Raw genomic sequence first — 13,827 nt, forward strand, 5'->3', positions numbered from 1 at the left:
TATTTAGTCTCCTTTTTGTGTGTGAATTTTGGTAAAGACATGGTTGTATAATATGGCAAGAGCCATGCATGGTTCTACCATCTACACAGCTGCCTGGTTCCACCATGGGGTCCTACCACTTCATTGCAGCTTCCATTTATCACCCAAACATCATTGCTTTCTCCTCAGTACTCCAATGGCTCTGTACTATGCAATCCCACATGTCACCTGTTTCCTAGGCATTGATATAAACATGTAAATGTAATTTGTTCTTATACTCAACACACATACTGTGTATTGAGAGAGTCAACAGTGTATATCTCTGTCCTCAACTATTATATAAACTTGGGATAAGAGGAGTATGTGCTCCTGAGATGTTAGAAGCAGGGGCATCAAATAAGAATGGCATAAAGTACAGTGTTTGGTCTTCAGCAAGTATTATGATTGATATTCTTATTTCTTGACTATTTCAACAGCCTCTTATCTAATATTCCTGTCTGGAATTTCTCATCACAACAAGCAGCCCTGAATGAATTTTGTCTAGCAAGCTTTAAAATATAGCCTCTCTTGTAGGGGAAGGAGGAGAAATAAAGGGACGGGCAATAACTAGTAGGTTACAGTTAAATATGATAAATAATTTGCAATATTCTGTTGTACAATATGGTAACTATAGCCAAATAGGGGGACTATGATCAGCAATAGAGTAACTATGGCTACTAGTAATATAGTGAGTCTTTCATAAAAGTAAAATGGGATATTTTGAGAGCTCTAACCACAGTGAGATGATAAATTATTAAGGTAATAGATAACACTAATATTAGACTGATTTAGTCATTACACAGGTGTATGTATATCAAAATATCATATTGTACACCATAAATGACATCAGGTGTCAATCAAAAAGAACATTTAAGGCAGGTGAGATAGCTCAGCAGGTAAAGGTTCTTTCTATGAAGCCAGGTCACTTGAGTTTGAGTCATTGAACAATCATAATGGAAGGAGAGAACTACAGGTGCACATGTGCACACATACAAATTAAAACATTATATATATATATATATATATATTACATATATAACAACTTTTCTGATTATTAAAACACATATATGTAAATGCCTGTTGAAAATTTACTGCATATAGACATACATAGAGAATAAGAAAAGAAATTTCAATCTCAGTACTTTTATTTTCCCTTAAAGATAGTTTCTGTTTAGAATTTTTTTTTCTCTTGGAGCTAGAGTGCTTCATGCAGAATTATATTCTACCATTTAACTTTAGCAAGCTATTCAGCCATGTACACCACTGATTCCTTGATTTAAAATGAAAGTTAACAAGATGCTCAAGTAGCAAAAAGGTCTCAGTCCTAATCAATTTTTGTTCCACACAGAGTTACAAGTCCATGAAACAGGTCTTTAAAAGTCATTAATCCTGGCCACATGGCTTTTAATGGATTTACCTAAGACTTAGAATAAAAGTTGGAGCCCACTAGAGAAAGAAAAGAATAATTATTTTGAAGAGTTGCTTCCCAGAATCCCACACTGTTGATTTGAAGAAAAGGTTGTATATTTCTTCATTCTCCTTAAATCTAAGGAATAATGAAAAAGTCAAGGGGACAAAACAAGCCAGTTGTTCTGATGGAAGAGGCAACCCAATGAACGTACTGGAGACTTTTAATTTCCAGAATCTCTGAAGACAAAGGATGAGTTAGTGCTTCCTGAGACTCCTTGTGGGATCATCATCTGAAGAAGCAGAAGGATCACCACTAAGGAATGAAGGTGGAGGTGTTACCTAGCACATTTTTGTTGAGGAAAGAATCACAAATGGCCATTTAGAGGGAGATACTTTCATCAGCACAGAGATGAAAGATCTCTAGAAAAATGGAAGAACCCACAATGTCCTTGAGAAAAGTGATCAGCCTTAAACATCTGCTAAGACTATTCTGTGCTGTCCAATAATTGGATAACAATTGTTTCTACCTCTTTCCTTGACTCCCAAACATCTTAGCCCACCTTTGCCTGAGCAGCTCACTGTCCTGACCTCAGAAAAGTAATGACTGTAATCACAACTGATGTGTAAAGGATTGTTCAGTATCCTGGAGTATCCTGGACTAGTTATGTCAATTATTGACTGGATGATATTTTTTTTTCAACTCTTGAAATAGAAACATTTATTTTATGTGGAGAAGCAATAAGCCCCTGAAGACAGAGATTATCTTTCATCACTGTGACATTTATTTATCAACACTTCGATACACACTTGCCAATACTGTTCTAGATTATCTACTAAATAAGATATAAACTCCACACATACCATGGTAGTTTCATTATTTTCCAGATACAGTGTTTTCCTTCTTAAAGGATTATAGCCAATAACATTACACTTGGCCCATTGACTTCTTTGGTACAGAAGCTTTTACTGCATAGCATAAAGCTCTTGTTGACTTCAAAGCAGCTTAAGATGCTGCAGGTTGATGGTTTGTTCTGAACTCGGAAATTTTGTGGTTCCTTTTCTGCTTCTGTTAGAGCTCATTCACAGGACAGTAGTCATATGGGTTTCCTCTAGGCTGGATCACCTTGGATGTACTAATAGGACAAGAGGTTTTCAGGCCATTGGTAAAGGTGTCTTTGCCAACTAGGGCTTATTTTCTATGGAGGCTAATCTATTCCAAGAACAACAAAAGAAGGCATGTAATTTTAAAATCTCTTCATATATTGGTAACATGACAAAGAGTTTGCCAGATACTAGTGCAAATATACTATACAAATATACTATACAAATAAATATATGGTATTATTGGAGGTTATGGTGTTCTAATTCAAGGTCAAGCTAGAAGGTCAAACCATGAAAAGGTAGAAACCATGAGACTAAGAAAAGGTAGAGAGAGATAGCAAACAAACAGAACCAACTAATAGGAAAGCAAGATAAAAAAGAGGAAAGAGAAATTCCAACAGAATTCAAGAGTTCCTAATGGGTTTTATTATCATTCCAAGTTCAAAAGTACATCTGTACATCTGTAATAAATTATCAATGTCCAAAGCATTAATTTACTCAAGTGAACCTCTCTTCTTTGAAACCAACCAAAATTAGGACTAAGAGTGGGGTTGCATGAAAACAGCCACTCAGAAGGTCTGCAAAGTATTTGCAGTTGTGATCAGGATAGCAATAAAGTCTTTATCACTTTGAGATAGAAGGTTGTAATCCCACTGTAAGCAATAGTGTAATGGTAATGAACTGTGAGGCTTTGGGGGGTGGGAAGCTATAGTGCAGTTAAAGAAGGAAAAAAGACAAGGACTGCAGGAACCAGGCATGTGTTCAAGTCAACAATGAATCATTTATAGTTACTGAACTATGTAAGTTCTATGTCTGGGTTATACAGCTAGAAGCAGATGTTTGGGAACCCAGTATGTCCCCACTGAACAATATTCTTCCTGCTTATAATTTTCACACTGGGTTCATTCAAAAGCATGTCTAAGAATGGTCTTATGTATTAATGAGTTGCATCATGGGTCAAATTTCCAATGTCAACATTTTCTATGATACAAGATGAGTCCCTGATTGATAAAACTGAAACTTTGCCAATAAAGACTTGGATATCAAGAAGTGGCCTGCATATCAAATGATGCCCAAGAAGAAGGAAGGAGAGGCCCCTGGTCCTAGAAAGGCTCAGTGAAGCAGTGTAGGGGAATACCAGGACAGGGAAGCAGGAAGGGGTGGCTTGGGGAACAGGGGGAGGGAAGAGGGCTTATGGTACTTTAGGGGAGAGGGGATCCAGGAAAGGGGAAATCATTTGAAATGTAAATAAAGAATATATTGAATTAAAAAAAAAGAAGCGGCCTGAAAATTTATAGATCCCCTATATCTTGAACATATCCCATTTTATCTCCTATATCCTCTTCCTCTATACACCACTTCTCTTTATTAGACAAAGCTACTGTTCTACCATGGGCCTAGGGACATATTAATACTTTTTTGGCCCCTGCTTTTCCTAAGACACATCTGTCTCATTCTCAGACATCCTCCCTGAGGCTAAGAGAGCTCACTCTGGACACTATCTAAAAATGTATACTTCCCACTGAGAAACATCTCACTTGATCTGCCCTCACACCCCCTTCCCATTCTTTTTATGGTCTCCCTACAGAATTTTTCCTCAGTGAATTACTTAGTCACAAATCTTTATTTCCAAGTCATTTTCTGAAGAACCAGACTTAAACCAAACAACCATAGGCAAGCTAAGTGCTGGCTGCTAAGTACTAGGAAATTGCTGCAGTGTACAGTTCTAGGGTTAAGATCATCAAATATGTTGGTATGTACATGGGGCTGGTAGAAAGAACAGAGAATAGAGAGATTGGCTAAGTATAGCAAACTGGTTTAGACTTAGATGAAAAGAACAGGGCCCCAGAGTTGCCTTAGTCCTTGGCAGTTTCTACTTTCAGTAACATAATCAATTTATTTGGGACAATAGGAACTATTCATTCTCTTAGGTGATAAAGAATCACAGTGAAAAATCTCTGCATTTTTTGTGGAAAAAAGGGACCAGGAAGAGACCAATACCACATCTTGTAATAAGGAGCCTCATTAAAGTTTAAGTTACTATGACCTTTTACTTATTTTATTTTACTTTATTGTCCCAGAATTCCAAACGTGAATAGTGTACTTCTTGAGTAAGTGGGCAAAGTTTCCAATAAATTCAGAGGCAGCATCATTGCAGGGAATTCCTACAATGGCTTATTGGCCTGCTTTTAGGGCCGAGCCAATCACTAGGGTCACCAGGCATTTGTGACCCCAAATTTGAGCTCCCCAAAATTTTAGGAAGGAAAGTAATAAACGGGAAAAGTGCAAATTCAATTTTTATGTATGTGTGTGTACAGGTTTGTGTCTGTGCACATGTGTGTGTGTGTACATGCATATATGTGATGTGTGTTGGAAGGGCAAAGACCAACATTTTCCTCAGTTGTTTCTCCATGTTAATTTTTGAGGCAGTTAGACTAGCTGGCCATTGAACCTCAGGTTCCTTCCTGTCTCCACCTTCCTGATCCAGATGGCTTACAGGTTCATGCTGCTGTTCTTGGCTACTTTTGGTATAAGTCCTAGAAATCCAAATGCAGATACTCTTGTTTGTGTACCAAGCACTTTATCTTCTGAGATATCTTGAGACCTAAAATCTTTTAAAAGTTCCATCTTAAAAAGCTGGAACCATGTTTTAAAGGATTTCATTTTGTCTTTGCTTTTTTAAAATTCATTCTTTGAAATATCACAGAAACGTTTAGACTGTTCTTTATACCAATCCAGATGGTATCCATGTCTGGGAATGCCTACATTGGTCTCTTGGGAATGAAAGATGGCATGTAAATGCTCTTTGATAAGGAGTGAAGGGTGGACCTGAACTAAGAGAGGCAAGCATATAAATTTTAGAGCAAAATTCTCTTTCATTTGAATTAAAACTAATTCTTAAATCCCGTTGTGATTAAACTGAGTGAACACAGTCTTACGGTAGCAAGTTCTCCTAGAAAAATCTTTCTCTTAGTAAAATTGCTTTATAGATAGAGGGGCAAGACTCCCCCCTCAAGAACCATATGACTTTTTCTAGTGCCTTGTCTTTCATTTTCAACAACAGTCATATATCTGGCACCTGCCTTGTGTGTTTCATTGAATCACAGGCTAGCCATATTTTCAATGTCTTTTTAAGGAAGATTTCTCTGTAAGTGGTTTTCAAGGCCAGTGGATGAATGGCAGGTTGGTTGTTCAGGAGATTAAAAATTGGAGAACAGGGCACATAACCACACCATGCATGGTCCTTTACTTGCACTATATTTGAGGATGTGACTCAGCACAGGGGTCTCTTACCCAGTCAGATCCAAGGGCTGAAGAGGCAACAGTGGTAACAGTTCTCAAGGGGTTCTAATGACACTGGTCCCCAGTACCTATTTTTAAGAAATTACTTTAGGAAATCTGTGTCACACACATCTGACCAGGGGTACAACCTGGACCTGTAGTAGGTTACTTTGAATTAATGATTACTGTCTGTCTCTCTGAGATCTCAGATCTTGGCTCCAAACACTCTCCTCTGTGTGCTTCCTGGCATAGCCTGGGTGTTCTGCTGTAAGAAGACTTTGAATTTCCCCTTGGGAAACTGTGACCTTATAACTACAATGTTATAAGAATTGAGAAATTAGCAGTATAGAAATTCCAAGTTTAGAGTCCCAAACTACTAGGTTTGAGTCCCACCCCCAATAAATCATAAATGACCTTGGGAAAGAGGTGAATGACATTAAGTCATACTTACCTTCTCTGAGCTTTCTTTTCCTCATCAGCAAAATGAGAATAGTGGCCACAGAGTGGGCACTGAGTAGCTAAGTCTGCTTGCCTGCCACATGTAAAGAGCTCAATCCAAGTAGCACATTTCATTGTCACTCTTGCTGGTATGCTCAACCTTGACAGGAATGTGAGTCAACATATCCTGACTATTCTACTGGGTGGGTAGGTGAGCATGTGGCCACTTCTAAGTACTGATTAACCAATGAGAGCATTGGATGCTGTATGATTAGCCTAAAGAGTAGTATACATACAACTCCAGGGGTTCCCAGTGGTACTGAATAATCCCCTTTCCTGTGTTACCTCAACACTTCCCTCCTAGAGCTAACTAGTAGAGTGGGAATTTATGGTTTTGTTGGACAGTCAGTTGTGTCATGTGATGTTTTTCTGGAAGCTGTCTTATGAGAGGATGTTTTGCTGAAACAGACAGGTGAGAGGATATTTTGCTGAGAAGAGACATGTGTTTTTTTGTTTGTTTTTGTTTTTTTGTTTGCTTTTGGAAGCTGTCTAGTGAAAGGACATGTGATGTTTGGCTGGAGTGGACACTTGAAAGGACACATCATGTTTGGAAAGAGTATAAATACAACCCAACAGGCAGTGGACAATGCTCTGGCATTGGTTCGCCTTGCTTTCTTTGCTGATCTTTGCTTATTGTAACTTCATAGAGAGAAGCACACCAAAGAACTTACAGTGGTATTCTGGTTGCTTCTGGACACTTCAGCAGACTTGTGCCAATCAGCAGAGCCTCTTGGTTTCTTCTGCATTGACTCACTGCTGATGCATGTGTGGTGTTTAGCTAGTGGACTATACTACTGACAACAAAGATTGGAATTACCCTCAAAGAACTACTTCTAAATAGGTCCACATATCCACTTGTCCTATTAGCCATCTTCTTCTCCGACCTTTGGTTGGTGGGCTACAAAGGAGGGTAAAGAGTTTAAGGACCCTTATTAAAGTAGGTTTTGAAAAATATAAGCCTACAGACTAGCATGTTTGCTAAGTAAACTTCTTGTATTCAATAGTCATTTTAGGATCAGAGTCTAATCCTAATCCTAAACTATCACCGGCATCTCTGAGATAAGGGAAAATGGAGGGTAGTGGGATGGTAATCAAAGAGCTTCTCATAAGTGGGACTTGACATTTTAGGCCTATCTCTGTGCTAGGGTAATTGCTGTTTGATGTGACAGTGATCAGCCTTTAAAATGGATGTGTTTTGATTGTTCTCTCTTAAGCTGTGGGTCACGAAAACCTGTTGATAATCCATTGACAAGTAATTCAAAGCTATGAAGATCTTTGATCTGAAAGTCTGATCCCTAAAGAGGAGGTGATGACTGCTCCACCTTGTGGACAATGTAAAAACCAAGCACTCCTAATACTCTCAAAAACAATGCAAGTGGTGAAAATTCTTGGAACAATCCCCACTCTTATCTGGGAACTCCAGAACCAGTCCACGACTAAGCTCAATAACTGCTTTGAAATTGCCTTTCCATTCATATTCTTTGCATCACCACTTAGAGTGTTAATTGCTAACTGTTTAAATCAACTCAAGCTAGTCTTCACAATAAAAGCTTAAGCCAAAGTTATATTCTGAGTCATCCATGAGACAGAAACCCATCAGGACTGAACCTGGACCACGGTTGTCCATTGTCTCAGAACTTACACCCAGCATCTTTTCACGCCCTGCTCTCTTGCCGTGGTTTTGGCCATGGCAGGTTTGCATTCATGACCCAACACGGGACATGTGTTTGTTTCCATCTGCTATTAGTGGGGTCTTCCACAGAAAGCCAATACCTAAACTTCAGGCTGTTTGGACCAATCAGAGGATACTTGAAAAAGAAAAGAGATGAATGCTTGTGCCCAAGGACATCAGAAAATGTTGACACTGCCCACATGAGTGGCAATTACTCATTTTAGAAAGTTTAAGTCCGTTATTATATTGTCCTCCTAAAACTCTTTCCAATCTGCCCTTTGACTCCTTTCCAGTTGAGTATGGTCTTGTCTTGGTCGTTCTGAAGAGCTTCAACTTTCGGTGGAAAGCAGAGCTCAGATCTGTATTTATTTTAACCAAGTTGATGTACTTCAAATAGTTGTTCACTTTGCAACTAAAGAGACAAACATAAGGGACACACATAATCTTTGAACAGCTTCTGGAAGCTGGGAGATATAAAGCAGAAGGTTGTAACTAGAGACTCAAAGGCATGGAGGAGAGTGCTTGAGGAGCTGAAATCCAGAAGGTAGACTGGTATCTCCCAGATAGGTGAAGTAAGATCCTGAAGTGCTGTTGATTGTTCACATAGGAGGAGCTAGCACTGCTGCCAGGAACTGGAAGCAAGGCTGATCCAGTGCTGCCAAGAACTGGGAGTGCTCAAAAGCAGTAACTAATTGGGAATCCTGGCTTCTGAGATGTTCCTGTGAACAATGAGCCAACTAGAAGTCCTAGGCTCCTTCTTATGCCAACCTTGCAGTTCTTTGAGTGCCCAACACTGTCAGAACACAGAACTCTACCACCTTAAGACCGATTGGTAAGGGGTTTTTGTTGGATGATTGGATGATTTTGTTTTTGGTTTTGGAATGGTTTCTCTCTGTTATCCAATTGGCCTCAAATTCCTGAGTTCAAGGAGCCTCCTGTTTTCTTAGTAGCTAGAACTTCAGGCACATACCATTATACCCAACTCAAACTTGCTACTTTTGTACCTATCTTTTTGTACCTGTCTTTTTCATTGAGTGTGGTGAGATGCAGAAATGCCGGCCGACACTCTAAGACCAGGGAGCAATTCATTTGAGTGGGTGTAGAGGATCCGTGCCTCACTTCCTGGTATACTAGGAAACACTGCTTCTGCCAGTCTCATAGTAGCTAGAAAATGGGGTACACTGAACTTAGTGTGCCTGACTCCTGAGCCAAATGCCTCATCTGCATATCTGTCTGGCAGGCTATGCTATAGGCCATGAGGGAATATCCCACCCCACATCAGACACTTCTCATGAACCAGGGCCTGGAGGTGTTCACAGGCCCTAGTTCATCTGGGAGATGTATAACTGCAGAAATCCCTAGCCTGCCATTAGTGCTGTTTCTGAAAAGGACAAACACCTCCTGCCCTGTAAATTATATCTCATTTCTTTAAAAAATGTGTGTGGATGGAGAAGGGACTGAGGGATATACGGGAGGGGGGTGGGGAAGGGAAGCAGCCAGGAAGGGTAAATAGATAAAATAAATGGGCTTGGTGCATGCCTTTTGACCATTTTGCTTCACTCTATTGATTTGGATTTTTCCCTCTACCCTGGGAGTAATCAATTTTTCAGTGGATAGGCAGAATACAATAATTTCAAGCAAACTCTTCAAATGGGTTGTCATTAATTTGCCTTTTGGCGGTCCTTGTTCGCTGGGAGTAAGACGTGTTTAGCTTTCTCCAAACACTATTGGAGGGGTACCCTGGGGATTTGCTGGGGCTGATTGGCACAGGCCTGGGAATGCAGACTTGGGAGAGGTGGGGCGAGTTGGTGGAAACTAATGAAGGCACAGTGTTTGCTCATCTTTACGGAGTCACTTATTACTGCTAATTGGGAGGGATAGTTCAAATAAGCACAGAGGAGCAGTTGTCGCATGATCGTGACATGGTTTTAAAAAGGCTTCCCCGACACCCTGAACTCCCGAGGCAGGCTGGCTGGGCGCCTGGGCTTCGTAGCCCCTATAGAGTGAAGGCTTTGTCAGGGCGCCCCATAGAAGTCAGCAGTCTTAAGAAATCTAGGTTTGGCAAGGCATCGCAGGGAATCTCAGACAGACACGCAGCTGCCTGGAACACTTAGAAAGTCAACAGCTGACGGAAGGGGAGGACGCTGAGCTGGCTGTAAATGGACTTGAAGATGTGATTGGAATTAATTTGAAGAACATAGTTAGAGGTTGTTTTCTTTAAAGGGCCTAATTGGTTTGAAGAACATTCATTTGTGTGAGTGCTAAAATATTAATAACCGACATACATCTTCTAGGGTTCTGCCACTTTATCTTTTGCTTATTTCCTCTCTGAGAAGACATTAATTTCCTCTGAGTCCTATTAAATAGATATGAGTGACTGTACCATGCTGGTCCCAAAGTATGGCAAGTATTTCCAAATTATTCAATCACATGTATGACAACCAATCCAGTGTTTGTTATCAGTATCAAAAGTCACTTGGATTTTCCTTATGTCCACAAGAAAAAAAATCACACTGGCCCACAATTCTTCATTTTTCAAAGGAGTGGAGTGTTTAAAATAGACTAGGATCTACTTTAGATATAAGGACCACAAAGTGAAGTCCTTGTGTCATGCGTGTCTATTTGGATGGAAAGAGGGACACTGAAACTGAACAGGGGATGACCAAGGTCATCTCATAAGGACAGTAAAGCAGGACCTTGTGTGTCCATGCCCATGTTTACCTTGGCCTTTTAGACTTTTGTGCTTGCTTATTCTTATGGAAAACAAGCTGAAAACAGGCATATGGTGAACAGAGTTCATTGTGCTGAGGAAATCCTGGATAAGGCTTAGCTTTTTGGTTTTAGATACATAAAATATCTGACTTGAGATATACCTTATCCTAGAGGTATTCCTTATCCTAGGATATACCTTATCCTAGAGGTATTCATGAGAGGTTCTGGTGAAATGTTATTGTCAAGTGAGAAAACGTAAGACAAGAGTCTGGTGTCAAGTCAGAGTGTCTTCTTCTGGCTTCTATGACCCAGCCTTCCTTAAATGTCATTGAACACCCATGATATGTTCTACTTAAAAGGCAAGTGTAAGACCAAGGTTCCAGTCTAAAATCCTCATGGACTTCAAGAATATACGGCTTCAAGAATCAATGGGCTGAGAGCTCATTGGTGATTGAAATGAGGGGGAGGAGCTGAGGTGGGAGTGGAGTTTCCCTTTATCTTTGCTCTATCTTGGTTCACCGTGACTTATATTTTAGGCACAGGAACATCATGTATCACCATCATACAGACACACACACACATATGCCAATATGCAGTTATAAATGGTGGTACCTTGAAAGGAAAAAGAAAAGTCCTTACTCTTTTCCGAGCAGCAGAAACTGCATTATCTATTTGTGACACCCAGGGATAAAAGACATTGAAGTTTTTCTTTGAATGTATCTTCAAGACTGTGACATGCCTTCTCCAGTGAAGACAGCAGACCTAAAAATTAATCTTGCTTTATGTAATGTATATAAAGGTATCCAAAATTAAAATTTTAATTCTATGTTCTATTTTAGAACATAGAATTTATGTTCTAAAATTTAAGTAGGAACATTGAACTGTGACATCGAATTAGTAGGTAGGTAGTCAAATGCTTTTATGGAAAAGGTAAACCATGGTGCTCAGTGAGAAATTAGGTTTAGGTTTCCCAGCTTAGAAAACAGGAAATCATTTTCTCCTGTTTGAGATTTTCTGTGACATATTAAGAATGAATTTATTGTTCATTCTATCTTCCAAGAGACTTCAAGATAAGGCGAACAATGCCCCCTTTACTTCTGCATGAATGTGTTCAGTTTTTTCTTCACATCTATAACTCGTTTATTTTAACCTGAGACATCTGCAGGGGCCATCGACATGAGATAGAGGGGACCTGACAAGCATACACGGCCACCTCTTGGACTGTTAAACCCCTTGGTAAAGTCTGGCTTTGCCGAAGTCAAGAGGAGAACCTGTCTCCATACTGGATGATGAGAACAAGTTGACCAGTTAAGAACTGGCTTCAATAGCCTTTTTCAAATTTCTGGGAAAATGAATTGTTGTTGCTAAAACGAATCCCACAAGCGGATATTTGGCTCAACTCTTTGTGGGATCTCATTCTTAGAGGGCCTAAGCAGAGTGTGTCCTCTTGTGGGCAGAGAATGGTGTGTGTGTGTGTGTGTGTGTGTGTGTGTGTGTGTGTGTGTGTGTGTGTGAGAGAGAGAGAGAGAGAGAGAGAGAGAGAGAGAGAGAGAGAGAGAGAGAGAAATAGATGTGTAACATGAAAAAGTTATTGTCCTTAAATAATTCTATGTGATGATTCTTTATATCGGTTAGAAGGACCCCTTGAGAATTTGCTACCTACAAATGCTGACAGTGCATTCCAACAGCATCCAGGTAGTTGCAGATTCAAACCTCTGCTTTTGATGGGAATGTGGTGAATGAAAGTGATCAATTCATCCATGTCACAGATAAACCATAGAGCTGGATCAAATGAGGACCAGTGATGGAATGCAGGAGGTAAGACTCCATGACAGCCTCTCTTTCCTTCTGCCACTATAAGAAGTTTCTAGAAATGGTCAGTACTGTTCTTTCATGGCAGCCTCATTCCCCTTTTGTAAGGGGAAGCCCTTAAAGGTGCTAATCCTGGTGGTGGCAGGAAGAGAACATTAAAAAAGCCATTTGACTTTAGACCTTAGGAAGGGATGGCAGTCAAAGGCTGACTTGGCCTATGATGCAATTTGAACCAGGGCCTATCCTTTTGAGAATCCAAGAAGGGCTCTGAATGGCTGAGGAGAAGAAGGTTGTGTCATGGGAGTGGTTCCCAACAAAGTTGAATCCTTGCAGGCTTTTGAAGAGCACATGCTAGGGGGCAGGTGAAACTGAGGTGCAAGAGAAAAAGTGGTGATGGGGTGAACTAGAGAGAAAATCATGATGGAGTCAAAGGATGGCATAGAAGAGAAGGTTGCACTCTGGGGACTCAAGAGATGAGACCTTGAGTTTGGTCCACATGGCAGCTAGTATGTCATTGGCTTACCGCCAATCTTATACAGTCATCGTGCGTGGTTTTAATAACTAAAGCATTTTACTTGATAGCCAGGAGCGTTTTCTAGCCCCAGGAGAGGAATCACATACTTCCGAGCCAGAAACCAGATGTATTAAAATTGGCCTACTAGGAATAAGATGACAGCGGGCAGGGGGAGGTCAATGATCATGGTGTATGACAAAAAGATTAAGGAACATAAATTGTGGGGTTTTCCTGCTCTGGGAGAGTACCCAGGGATGGAAGGATAGCACAGAGTGGGCTAAAAAATGGGGAAAGAAAATCAAGAGAGGCCTGCCTTCTACAAGTCCTAATGGGGAGTTATTTTGGTTTTGGTTTTGGTTTTTTAAGATTTATTTATTTATTATATGCAAGTACACTGTAGCTGTCTTCAGACATTCCAGAAGAGGGCGCTAGATCTAGCTACAAATGGTTGTGGGCCAACATGTGGTTGCCGGGATTTGAACTCAGGACCTTCGGAAGAACAGTCAGTGCTCTTAACCACTGAGCCATCTCTCCAAACCCCTCCCCAATGGAGAGTTTTAAGGAGTGTATTTATTTACTCATTCAACAGGTACTGACCAAATATCCAGCCAGCTACTGATCTACACACATAGGAAACATTCATGTACCGCACAAAGAACTCTGTCCCCACTGTTCCCACATTACCCAGGAGAGAAGGAAAAGTGCAAACAAACAACAGAAATAAAGCAGAGACCTCTATAGGGCATAGAAGAAGCATAAAGAGTGCAGGGAACTGGGGGTAAATTATAATTTGACATGTTGACAGATT

Source organism: Apodemus sylvaticus, chromosome 5 (assembly GCF_947179515.1).
Source record: "Apodemus sylvaticus chromosome 5, mApoSyl1.1, whole genome shotgun sequence".
Classification (NCBI taxonomy): domain Eukaryota; kingdom Metazoa; phylum Chordata; class Mammalia; order Rodentia; family Muridae; genus Apodemus; species Apodemus sylvaticus.